At 38.7% G+C, this 11,719-nt stretch overlaps 1 long non-coding RNA gene across 1 annotated transcript; it reads right to left on the reverse strand.

Annotated features, from left to right (window-relative positions):
• Positions 1 to 4,580: 4,580 nt before the first annotated feature.
• Positions 4,581 to 11,274, reverse strand: LOC120771930. The gene is made up of 2 exons (XR_005705010.1): positions 11,019 to 11,274; positions 4,581 to 5,180 (listed from the first exon to the last, which is right to left on the reverse strand). It is a non-coding gene; the product is annotated as an uncharacterized LOC120771930 (long non-coding RNA).
• Between the last annotated feature and the right edge of the window lie 445 nt (positions 11,275 to 11,719).

Raw genomic sequence — 11,719 nt, forward strand, 5'->3', positions numbered from 1 at the left:
GGCCCAATGTTATATGTTTTATACACTTCAGATATCCCAGTATGCGACCGATTGACTATGTCTACCTTTGCCGATGACACTGCAATAATCAGTCGCTCCAAGTGCCCAATTCATGCAAATGCGCTCCTAGGAAATCATATTGAAGCTGTGGCCAACTGGCTCGCAAACTGGAGTATAAAGGTTAACGAGCAAAAATGTAAGCACGTTACATTTACCCTAAACAAGAGCAGCTGTTCGCCTTTGACACTGAACAACGTACAAATACCACAAAGCAATCATGTTACTTACCTAGGGGTCCATCTGGATAGGCGACTTACTTGGAGAAACCACATAGAGGCTAAAAGAACTTACCTTAAGTTAAAGGCATGTTCTTTGCACTGGCTTATTAACTCTCGCTCAGCCCTGAGTCTGGAGTATAAAGTCATTATATACAACACTGTTTTAAAACCAATCTGGCCTATGGGTGTGAGCTGTGGGGCAACGCGAGTAGCAGCAACATCGAAATTCTTCGTCGTGCGCAATCAAAAATTCTTCGTACAATCACCGGAGCACCGTGGTATATCCGAAATGAGAACATCCAATGCGACTTCAGAATTCCCGACGTACGAACTGAAATAGAGCAACAAAGCGCGAAATATGCATTGAATCTTTCGGTTCACCCAAACCAACTAGCAAGATCGTTATTGCGTGTGAACAGTAGCTCAAGATTACGTAGAAACGACTTACCAGCCCAGACGTAATATAACCAGTTTAAATAATAATCACCCATGAAGGGTGTAAATTAAGTGAGTAGTTTAAGATTCGAAAACTTATTGTTAGGCTCTTAAGTAGGGTAGATTCAATAAATAATAGCAAAGTTAATAAAAAAAAAAAAAGATTACGTAAGGAATGCCAGCAAGCAAGACGCTTGTACCAAAGTAAGCAGGAATAAATCCTTAAACTGTGCGACGATATTGAAAACAACGCTTGGGGACTCGCTTATAAAACGGTAATGGGGAAACTTCGCACTAGCGGACAAATGCCAACTTTCTCCCCAACAATTGAGAGACTAGTTTCGGTACTCTTCCCCATCCGACCCCCCCTCCATCACGAGATCGTGAGAGTACCACATACCCAGATTATACCGGCTGTTTCGAATGAAGAAGTCCGAAAAGCATGCAAACGATTAAACCCATCTAAAGCCCCGGGATTAGATGGAATTCCGAATATAGCGCTAAAAACAGCGATTGCTAAAAACATAGGCCCTTTTCGAGCAATGTATACGAGTAATATATGCATCCAAGAAGACCGCTTTCCAACCATATGGAAAAGGCAATATCTGATATTACTGCCGAAACCTAATATACCAATGACATAACCGTCCCACTTCCGGCCCCTCTGCATGGTGGAGTACCCCAGGGATATGTAATTGGGCCACTACTCTGGAACATCAGGTACCCAAAAACGTTAACATCATTGGGTCCGCAGACGATAACGTTGTTGTGGTTATAGCAAAACACATACACGATATAGTTACGATAACCAACAGCACAATAGCGTTAATAAGCAATTGGCTCGAAACTAACGGACTGAACCTAGCGGAGATCAAGACCGAAGCGGTACTCATTACTGGCAGAAAAGGCCGTGAAGTTGCCACGTTCAATACAAAGGGTGTAAGCATCACTACACAACCGGCAATTAAATACTTGGGAATTATTCTTGATGCCTTGACCCGGTTAATGCTCAATAACTGTAGGCCAAAGCCAAAATAATACGTTGTCAAAAAGTCTTGCGGTATTTTCGCTAGTTGGCGCTGAAAGCGCGTAGTTCTAGTTTTGTTCGTCCCATCGGGTCATGCTATACCTTTTTGGGAAGCTCATTTCACGCGCTAACACGTGTTTGATTGATTGTCGTTGCTTTTAAGTCGTTCGTGAGTTAAAGCGTCACAAACATGGAGCAAAATAAAGAGAAAATACGGTATATTTTACAGTACTACTACGATAAAGGCAAAAATGCATCTCAAGCCGCCAATAAAATTTGTGCAGTTTATGGACCAGATATAGTTTCCATTTCCACCGCACAACGATGGTTTCAACGTTTTCGTTCTGGTGTAGAGGTGGTCGAAGATGCGCCACGCTCCGGAAGGCCTGTCGTCGAAAATTGCGATAAAATCGCTGAATTGGTCGAAAGAGACCGGCATAGTAGCAGCCTTAGCATCGGTCAAGAGCTGGGCATGAGTCATCAAAACTTCATTTCAATTTCAATAAAAAAAAATTCAATAAAAATACCTCAAGACTTTTTTGACAACCCATTATAAGACGACTATTAGCTGGTGCACTAAAGTCAGTCGCGCTGTTCGACGCCCAATATGGGGAAAAACCCTCGAAATAAAATCATATCGCCGTTTTTGATATATGTATGTCACTTGCGTATGCTCTGCGTTCCGCACAGTATCGGAAGACGCTGCCCTAGTAATTTCGCGCTTACACACTTTAGACCTCTTGGCCAAGGAGATTCAATGCTTTACAAATGACAAGTTACCGCATAGACGGTGAATCACTGGCAAAAAAGCTGGGAGGAAAGCAGAAACGGGCGGTGGACATTCCGACTGATTCCCAACGTTGAACCATGGCTAAATAGACCGCACGGTGAGGTAGATTTCCACCTAACTCAAATCCTCACAGGACATGGCTGCTTCAAAGCATATTTGAAACGATTCGGACACGAAAATAATAACACATGTGATTATTGCTGAGGCGATTCTGTCGAAAATGTGGAACACATATTCTTCTATTGGCCGAAATATAATATAATCATGAGAGGCAATACTTAAAAAATGCGTTCGGTGAAGACCCAACTCCCGATAACTTGGTAAACCAAATGGTCGAATCAGTAGAGAAGTGGAAAACTGCTTACGAAGTTGCAGGCAGGGTTATAAAATCCCAACGTGCCAGCGTGCAGCAAACGGAGAATAGAGCTGATAATGTAAACAACCACGACTCAAACACACTAACATTGGCGTGACGGGAAAGGTTGGCGACGAACAATGTACGAGGGAGGTTATTAGACCAACAAAGGTAGAGCCAACTACATGCAATTTGTAACTGAATGATTTTGACCATCACGCACGCATAGGTGTCTCTCAACCATCCTCCCGACGTAATACTTAACGGTGGTACCGGGGAGTATCGACCAAATTTTATATATTCAACCCTACACTACATGTTGGTAACATGTCACATACTACACATTAGTTATTTACTAATCACAGAGAGTAAAGTCAGTCGGATGTTCGATATTACTGATATGGGGGGTAAGTCAAGTTTCGCTCAAATTTTTTTCGCACAAAGATACACTGCTATGATTAAAACACGCTAGCTCATTTTCATTGAGATAACACACTTATTGGCCGATATATGCGGTAAAAAATCACCAGAAAGTTCGATTACTTCTATATTAGATATATGGGGACTAAGGGAAGTATTGGTCCGATTCAACTCATTTTGGACACACCGATATATCATTGTCAGAGAAGTACTGTCCCTGAATTTCAATTATATACCTCAGGCATTGACCGATATTTTCTAACAAAAGTCAACTGTAGGTATCGGGGTCTAAATATTTGGTACCTAGGGGCGTGAACAGTTTTTGTTGGCTTTGAACAATTTTTGGTCATAGGGTGGCATACACTAATTATTCGTGCAAAGTTTAATCCCGTTATATTTATTGCTTCTTGATTTGCGTACTAGAAACTGAACGAATCAAATGGAATTTAAAATTGAATTAAATGGGAAGTAGGCGTGGTTATTGCCCTATTTCACTCATTTTCACAAAGTGACGTAATAATATAAAAAAATACACGTACTAAATTTTGTCGAAATCGATTAGTCGGGTCCCAAGATATGGGATTTTACCAAAAAGTGGGCGATGCTACGCCCATCGTCCAATTTTTACACCGGCTCCCACAAAGCTCCAGTCAGTTTCATCCAGTTTTTGTACTATTCGCGCTGAGAGAATTTGGTTGTTGTAGCTTAAGCGGTTTAAGAGATATGCACATTAAACTTATTAGAGGGCGGGCCCACGCCCACTCTTCCAAAATGTTTTCCTACAGGTGTCCCTTCCTACTGCGATCCACTGTGCCAAATATTGGTTTTATATCTTAATTTGGGGCTTAGTTATAGCACTTTATAGGATTTCGGTTAATGGCGATTTGTGGGCGTGGCAGTAGTCCGATTACGCCTATCCACTAACTCGAACTTTCTTTTGTGCTAAGAAACCTGCATACAATTTTTCATTAAGATATCTCAATTTTCACACAAGTTGCAGCTTGCACGGACTCGATTTTTTTTTTATTTCGTCTTGTTGTTTTTTAAAACATATTATTGTATTGGATCCAAATTTACTGGAGAATACAATATTATCCTCATAATGATTCGCCAACCTCATTTTTATTGTTTTATCGTCAGGAATATGGTCAAATGTTACAATACTTTTTGATTCTGCCAGTGAAAACTGACAGTTATCGTTTTCATCAATATATTTTAAAATCTGCTCCATTGCTGCATTTACTTGTATTGCGACTGGATGAATTCTTTTGTCTCTCTGGGTCTGTTTTACGGTATTTTTTAAACGCATATAACAATCCGCGTGATACTTAGCTTCCTGAGCTGCTAAATCTAGCACGCCTACAATTCTTTTATGGATATTGCATATTGTCACTTCTCTCTTCACTTATCAAATTTAATATCATTTTCTTGAAATCAGAAGTAGTTACGTAGCTGATTTGGTGTCTTGAAGATTTGGATTTTCTTTTTTCCTTCAATTCATCCGCTTCTTTTTCACAAAAAAAGCACATATTTTTCCAATCAAAATCAATTGAAGTAACCGCTCGAAGTTTTTTTAGGTGGAGAGCATGCTGGTGTGGTGTTTTTTTTTTTTAAATAAGAATTAATACACCCTTTATTGATATATTTTTGTCTGCATACTGAATGCACGTATACAAATTCGCGAGTTTTTAAATACTGAGAAAGTCCATCCGCTCTTTCCGCAGAAGCAGCTTTCAGTGTTGATATTCCTCTAGTGACTTTTATAGTATCTCCTAGTTCAGAGATTAATTCAGAACTACATCCGATTTTGTCACAAATGAGGCAATCATTACTTATATTATCACTATTCGATGGTTCACCCATTTTTATACGAGGCTGTAACAACAAATATTACTATTATTAATAACTAACCGTTATATTATAATGAATGATTTATATTATTAAATTTTCTAACTTTCAAAATCGATCTATTATAAAATATACGATTGAGTATTCACTATTGTTTTGAAAAGCATGTAATATAAATAAAAAACAAATGTTTCTATTATTGCCACTATTTTCAAACTTTGTAAAACTCAGTATTGTTCAGTTATTAATTTTTATCACGCTCACTGCACAATAATATATGCATATATTAATTGTAAATAAACAATAATTAGAAATTATTTTTTTTTGGAGCGAACAACAACAGCTACGTATTAAGCCTAGCACGTTGCCACATGTACTATTCTGTTAGGGCCCGCATTAACAACACTCAACAGCCGCACAAAATATTTTTTTTAACATTTTCTATATAAGTATTATTAAAAACACATTTCCAAAGTTTTGTAAAGATTCATTGACTGGCCCTGGATTCCGAGGTATAAACCTTACGGCGCTCCACTAAACCGGAGTTCAACTTTTCTCCTCACCCTGATCATTTCTATATAAATAACCTTATATCTATCTCTATTATCTGCAATTATGACCAGTGAGAGCTTTAAAATACAGCGGTGAATTTATCAAATTGTTTTTGCTGGTAGTAAAATAAAATTGCTATAATTCGTCCCACCACCTGATCCATTAAACTCCTAAGTTTTTGAATGGAAAACGAGCCTAAATACTTCTCGATCAACATAAAAAAATATAACCCAAATTACGTCGTTTGGTCGCATGTTGGATTCCCAATTTCAGGTTAATATGTACTATACATAACATTTTTTGTCCGCGATAAACATCTCTGCACATGAACTAAATATCTTATTTTCTTTTGATAAAACATAACATTTTTGAGCATAATCACATTAAGTGCTTTATTTCTTGTCTTTTACGCAATCCTATTGCATTTAAAGCTATGAAAACATGACACCGTAGTGTATATCAATTTACCTACCATAGTCATTTAGCCGCGCAAAGAAAGTTTGCGTACAAGAGGCCATGTCGGAGCATGGAGTTCAAGGAGAAGGGAATGTTAGATGACAACAACTCATTTGCTTTCCAAAGTAAACAGAACTTAAAAAAAAACGGAACAAATGGTTTTTCGGTGAAATCAAATTATTTTATTCAAAATAGTCTTCTTCTGCTTCAATATAGCTTTTGCACGGTCCAAAAGCATTTCGAACGAGTGTTTTAGCTCGTCGGCCGGTATGGCCGCCAGTATACCGATGCAAGCCTTTTGAATTACCTCTACGTCGGCATAACGCTTTCCTTTTATGGGCAAATGCAAATGAAAAATAACGAAGTCGCACGGTACCATATCAGGTGAGTGCAGGGAGTGGTTAATAGTTAACATGTGATTTTTGGTCAAAAATCGGTCACAAGCGTCGATCGATAAGACGGCGCATTATCGTGCAACAAACGCCAACTTTCATTTTCACGATATTCGAGCCGAACACGTCGAATACGACGCACCAAATGCTTCAAAACTCCAAGGTAGAATAGAATAGAGATGTTCGATTCCATTTCTATGAATTTCAATGACAGTGACGCACAGTTTTGATAGAATTTCCGGTGATCACGCATTTTGATTGGCCCACATGTTGATCGTCATTTATGTCCTCACGACCACTTTGAAAACGTTGAAACTACTCATGCACTCTGCTACGGGATAGGCAATCATCGCCATAAACTTGTTTCATCATTTGAAACGTTTCGGTAAAAGTTTTACCAATTTTAAAATAAAATTTAATGTTGACTCTTTGTTTGAAGCTCATTTTCGCACGGATAGCACAAACATACTGACACTTAAAACGAAATAACTTCACTTCCATTTGAAGAAAGGTTCTCACTGGACAATCGATAAAGATAGCAGATTCGAACGCACCAGTCGACATATTCTTAGATGACGCCACCAGGGGGCAGTTTTACGGTCGATAATCTAACGACACTCATGTGACAGTCGACTGATAAATGGAAAGCTGTTAGATAAGTGTCAGCATTCATAATGACAAAACTAAGATATTTTCAACAGACTAGGCGTCTGCGCAATAGAGGAGACATAAACGTCCTGTCCCTCCCACGAAGTAATACCTATGGTTCCGTGGGAGAGTCTTGAGTTGGGAGTAGGTTAGGTTTAGCGGATTAAAGTTCCGCACTTCGGCTTTCAATGCTTCCCCCTTCTATAAAAAAAAAACGAAAAAAAACTAGGGGGCCTAGATTCAAAAAGTTTACTTTGGAACGCACCTTGTATTAATGTCTGCGCTAGATTACTCGTGGTTTGCCCTTTTACGTAGGCTCATTATCTTCTTATTCGCTAGCGGAGTGGTACATGCACATACATGAACACAATTTTTTAGCGGGCGATCAAAAGTACTGTCTAGAGTCCGAAACCACTGAAGTGAAATAAAGTACAAACCGGCTTAAAATTTTTGTTTTATTTATTTTAGGTTTTTCAATTTTCTACAGTTTTCGACAGAAAGAAATCTGAAAATTATATTAAGGGTGTCAATGTAAAGACTTATTCCAGATGATCCTCACATCGAAGGCTTCCTGATGGACTGGTCATCTTCTGACAAAGCGCTTGAAACTCAACAGAAGCAAACGGCTTTTTCTGTGACACGCGATCAACGGCTGGAGAACATGACCTGCCGAATGCCTTATTTATATATTAGTCTTAAAATATTTTTGGTTCGGCCAGTGTCGTCAATGGTTGATCTAACTGTTTGAATCTGTTGGCAGGACTATGTACTGTATACTGACGACCGAAAAGTAATGAATAAGAAAATTAAGTGCTCTCAAAAGTAAACTTAAAACTTCCTCTGTTTCTTCTTTACTGCCTTAGACACCGTTTACGCGATTATTGCCGAGTTAACAGCAGCACACCAGTCGTTTCTTCTTTTCGCAACTTGGCGCCAATTGGAAACTCTAACCGAAGCCAAGTCCCTCTCCTCCAGGTCTTTCCAACGGAGTGGAGATCTTCCTCTTCCTCTGCTTCGCCCTGCTGGTATTCCGTTGAATACTCTCAGAGCTGGACAGTCTTCGTCCATACGTACGACATGACCTAGCAAGCGCAGCCGCTGTCTTTTAATTCTCTGAACTATGTCAATGTCGTCGTATATTTCACACGCGGAAAGGACCATATGTAAATCTTTCGCAGAACTTTTCTCTCGAAAACTCGTAACGTCGACTCATCAGATGTTGTCATCGTCCATGCCTCTGCACCATATAGCAGGACGAGAATTATGTGTGACTTATAGAGTTTGATTTTTGTTTGGCGAGAGAGGACTTTACTTCTCAATTGTCTACTCAGTCCAAAGTAGCACCTGTTCTTAGATAGCCGAAATTATCTACAACTTCGAAGTGCGGGTGCGACAACTGTGTTTTTGATGACAGGATACATTTTGTCTTCCCTCGTGCACTGCCAGACCCGTTTGCTTTGCTTTTGTTATCCAGTTTAGGGAAAGCAGAACTAATGTCTAGATAGCAGTCGCCTTGTCTGAAACCTCGTTTGGTATTGAACGGCTGATGGAGCTTTTGGTATTAGGTTTGCGGGGATACCAAATTCAGACATCGCGGCACAAAAGCAGCTGCTTTTCATGATGTCAAAAGCAGCTTTGAAATCGACGAAGAGGTGGTGAGTGTGGATTCTCATTTCAAGGGTATTTCCCAAGATTTGGCGTTTGGTGAATATCTCGGTTGTTGATTTTCCAGCTCTAAAGCCACACTGATGAGTTCGAATGAGTTTATTGACAATCGGCTTTAATCTTTCAGACAATACGCTTGATAGAACCTTATATGCGTTGTTTAGGAGACTTATCCCACGGTAGTTGGTGCAGACTGTGGGATCTCCCATTTTGTGGATTAGGCAGAGCACACTTAAACTCCAATTGTTTGGCATGCTTTCGTCCGACCATATTTTATGAAGAAGCTGATGCATTCTCCCTATCAGTTCTTCGCCGACGTGTTTGAATAGCATGGACGGCAATCCATCGGCCCCGCCGCTTTGTTGTTCTGTTGTCTTCTTTTTGACGGGTAATTGCTATTTGAAGCTCTTCATGGTCGGGCAATGGATCGTCTGTTCCATTGTCATCGATTGGGGAATCGGTTTCACATTTAAGCTTTCACTACCATTCAGCAGTCTGGAGAAGTGTTCCCTTCATAATATTAATATGCTCTGGGCATTGGTTACTAGACCACCTCTGGGGATTCTACAAGAGTATGCTCCGGTCTTAAACCTTCTGTTAGTCGTCGCATTTGCTAGTTGAATTTTCGAGCATTACCCCTGTTGGCCAGCTTGTCAAGCTCTTCATACTGACGAATCTCGGCCTCTCTCTTTTTTTTATCTGCCAATGTGTCTCGTTTCCCTCTTCAACTCTCGGTATCTATCCCATTCTGCACGTTTTGTGGTCGGTCGTAACGTTGCTAGGTGGGCAGTGTGTTTTCTCTCCGCTGTGACACTTCCCGAAAACCAATTTCTCTGTTGACGAGTGCTGTCAGAGAGCAGAAGTGTAAGTCGAGTAGAAAAGTGGTCGGTGTCACGCCCGTCGTCCGATTTTCTCAACGACTCCCATAAAGCTCTCTCATACCATCTCGGTGATAGAATGTAATATCTCTGGCGTTTTTAGTTATTGATTTATCGCCCTTTTAGTAGTTTTTAACAGTACCGTTACATGGGGGTTATCCTCTGATTTCATCCATTTTCACACTATCGGTAGAAGTTCTTATAAGATTTGCCCTCAGCAAATTTGGTTGTAGGCTTAGGAGATACATACATATGTATATACATTAAATTTGTGCGAGGGCGGGGCCACAATCACTTTTCCAAAAATTTTTGTCCACAAGTGTTCTTTGCTACTGCGATCCTCTTTATCAAATACGAATTTTATGTCTTAATTGTGTGCTTAGTTATGGCACTTTAAATGTTTTCGGTTAATGGCGATTTGTGGGCGTGGTAGTGGTCGGATTACGCCTATCAACGAACTCGTAATTTTTTTTGTACTGGGGAACGCACATAGTAAGTTTTATCAATAGATCGGCTGAAGGCCTCGTAGCTAGTGCTGCGTTTATGTATTTATATAATAAAACTCTTTTTGTTATATGAATTATTATAAATAAAATAAAAATAAATAAAAGTTTTATCAAGGTATTTCAATTGTTACTCAAATTATGGCTTGCACAAGCGGACGGACGGACAGACAGACAGTCAACCGGGTTTCAACTTTTCTCGTCATCCTGATCATTTTTATATATGTACATATATTTAGAACCCTATATCTACCTCGCTTAGTTTTATGTGATATGTACAACTGTTAGGTGAACAAAACTATATATATATATATATATGTATATATATATAATTATATATAACTATATAATATTCTATAGGTTGCAAGAGTATAAAAATAATTAGTTGGATAGAAAGCCTAAGGCCCATTTCTTGTCTATTATGTCTGTAATTGTGTCAGTGATTTGATTTTCATATGTACATACATATGCCACCTGTTTTTTCGATTTCAAGTATAAGCGTATCAAATACTGTTATTAATTTCCAAATAAATTTCATATACATATCTTGGATGCTTCTTAGGACACTTTTGTACATATCATTTAGAGTTCTAAATCCAATTTATCAGAATCTTATAACTGTATATGTATGTATATACCTATAGGTATACATTTTTAAATCGAGTAAATTTCTGAGTACTTGTGCTTGTATTTTACAAGCCCTTTGGGGCTTTTCTTCATACAGAATTTTACAAATAATAGTTTTTATATGGAAAATATCTAACAACTCACCTGAATTATATTTCAAGAAGGTAACTGACCCAACACCACCAACATCGTTGACACATTAGCTCTTTTCGCAGAATGGTCACCATTAGTTTCGTCATTATCAACATTTGACAATCAACTTCCTATATACAAACTGATTTCTCTTTCTTTCAGTGGCAGTGTAGCAGCACCGATAGTGGTCCCACACTGCAACTTTTAAAATGAAAGCTGCCATTGAATTGATTAAAGACGTGTTTTATTTGACCAGCAAATTAAGCTATGAACTTATTTTGGATGGAAGACATAATTATGTTGGCTTGTCATAAGCTATCATAGCTTGTATATTGAACTAGAGGCATTGCCAGTTCATCGCTTTTTTTCATTCACAATAGCTATGATTTTTCCAACAAAAAGTAGTTGGCAATAACGATAAAGTTCATATTGACAGATGAAAATGAAAACAAACCAAAATTACAAAATTTTGTGTTTTGTTTAACAGCCCTATTCTGAGAGATTTCTTGTGAGGCAAATTTTGTGAAGCTATTCTTGCTCAAACCTCATAAGAAAAAAGCTTAAAAAAGTCACCACGTGAGGTAAAAAGCTTTTTGCTGTCAAACAGCTGTTTTAATAAAAATAAACAAACAAAAACACAAATGGATAATAAAGATATATATGCGTCTGTGCTTGAGGGTGAAACAATTCCAATATGGGTACAATCGATTGCG

The sequence above is a fragment of the Bactrocera tryoni genome, chromosome 3, assembly GCF_016617805.1.
Source record: "Bactrocera tryoni isolate S06 chromosome 3, CSIRO_BtryS06_freeze2, whole genome shotgun sequence".
Classification (NCBI taxonomy): Eukaryota; Metazoa; Arthropoda; class Insecta; order Diptera; family Tephritidae; genus Bactrocera; species Bactrocera tryoni.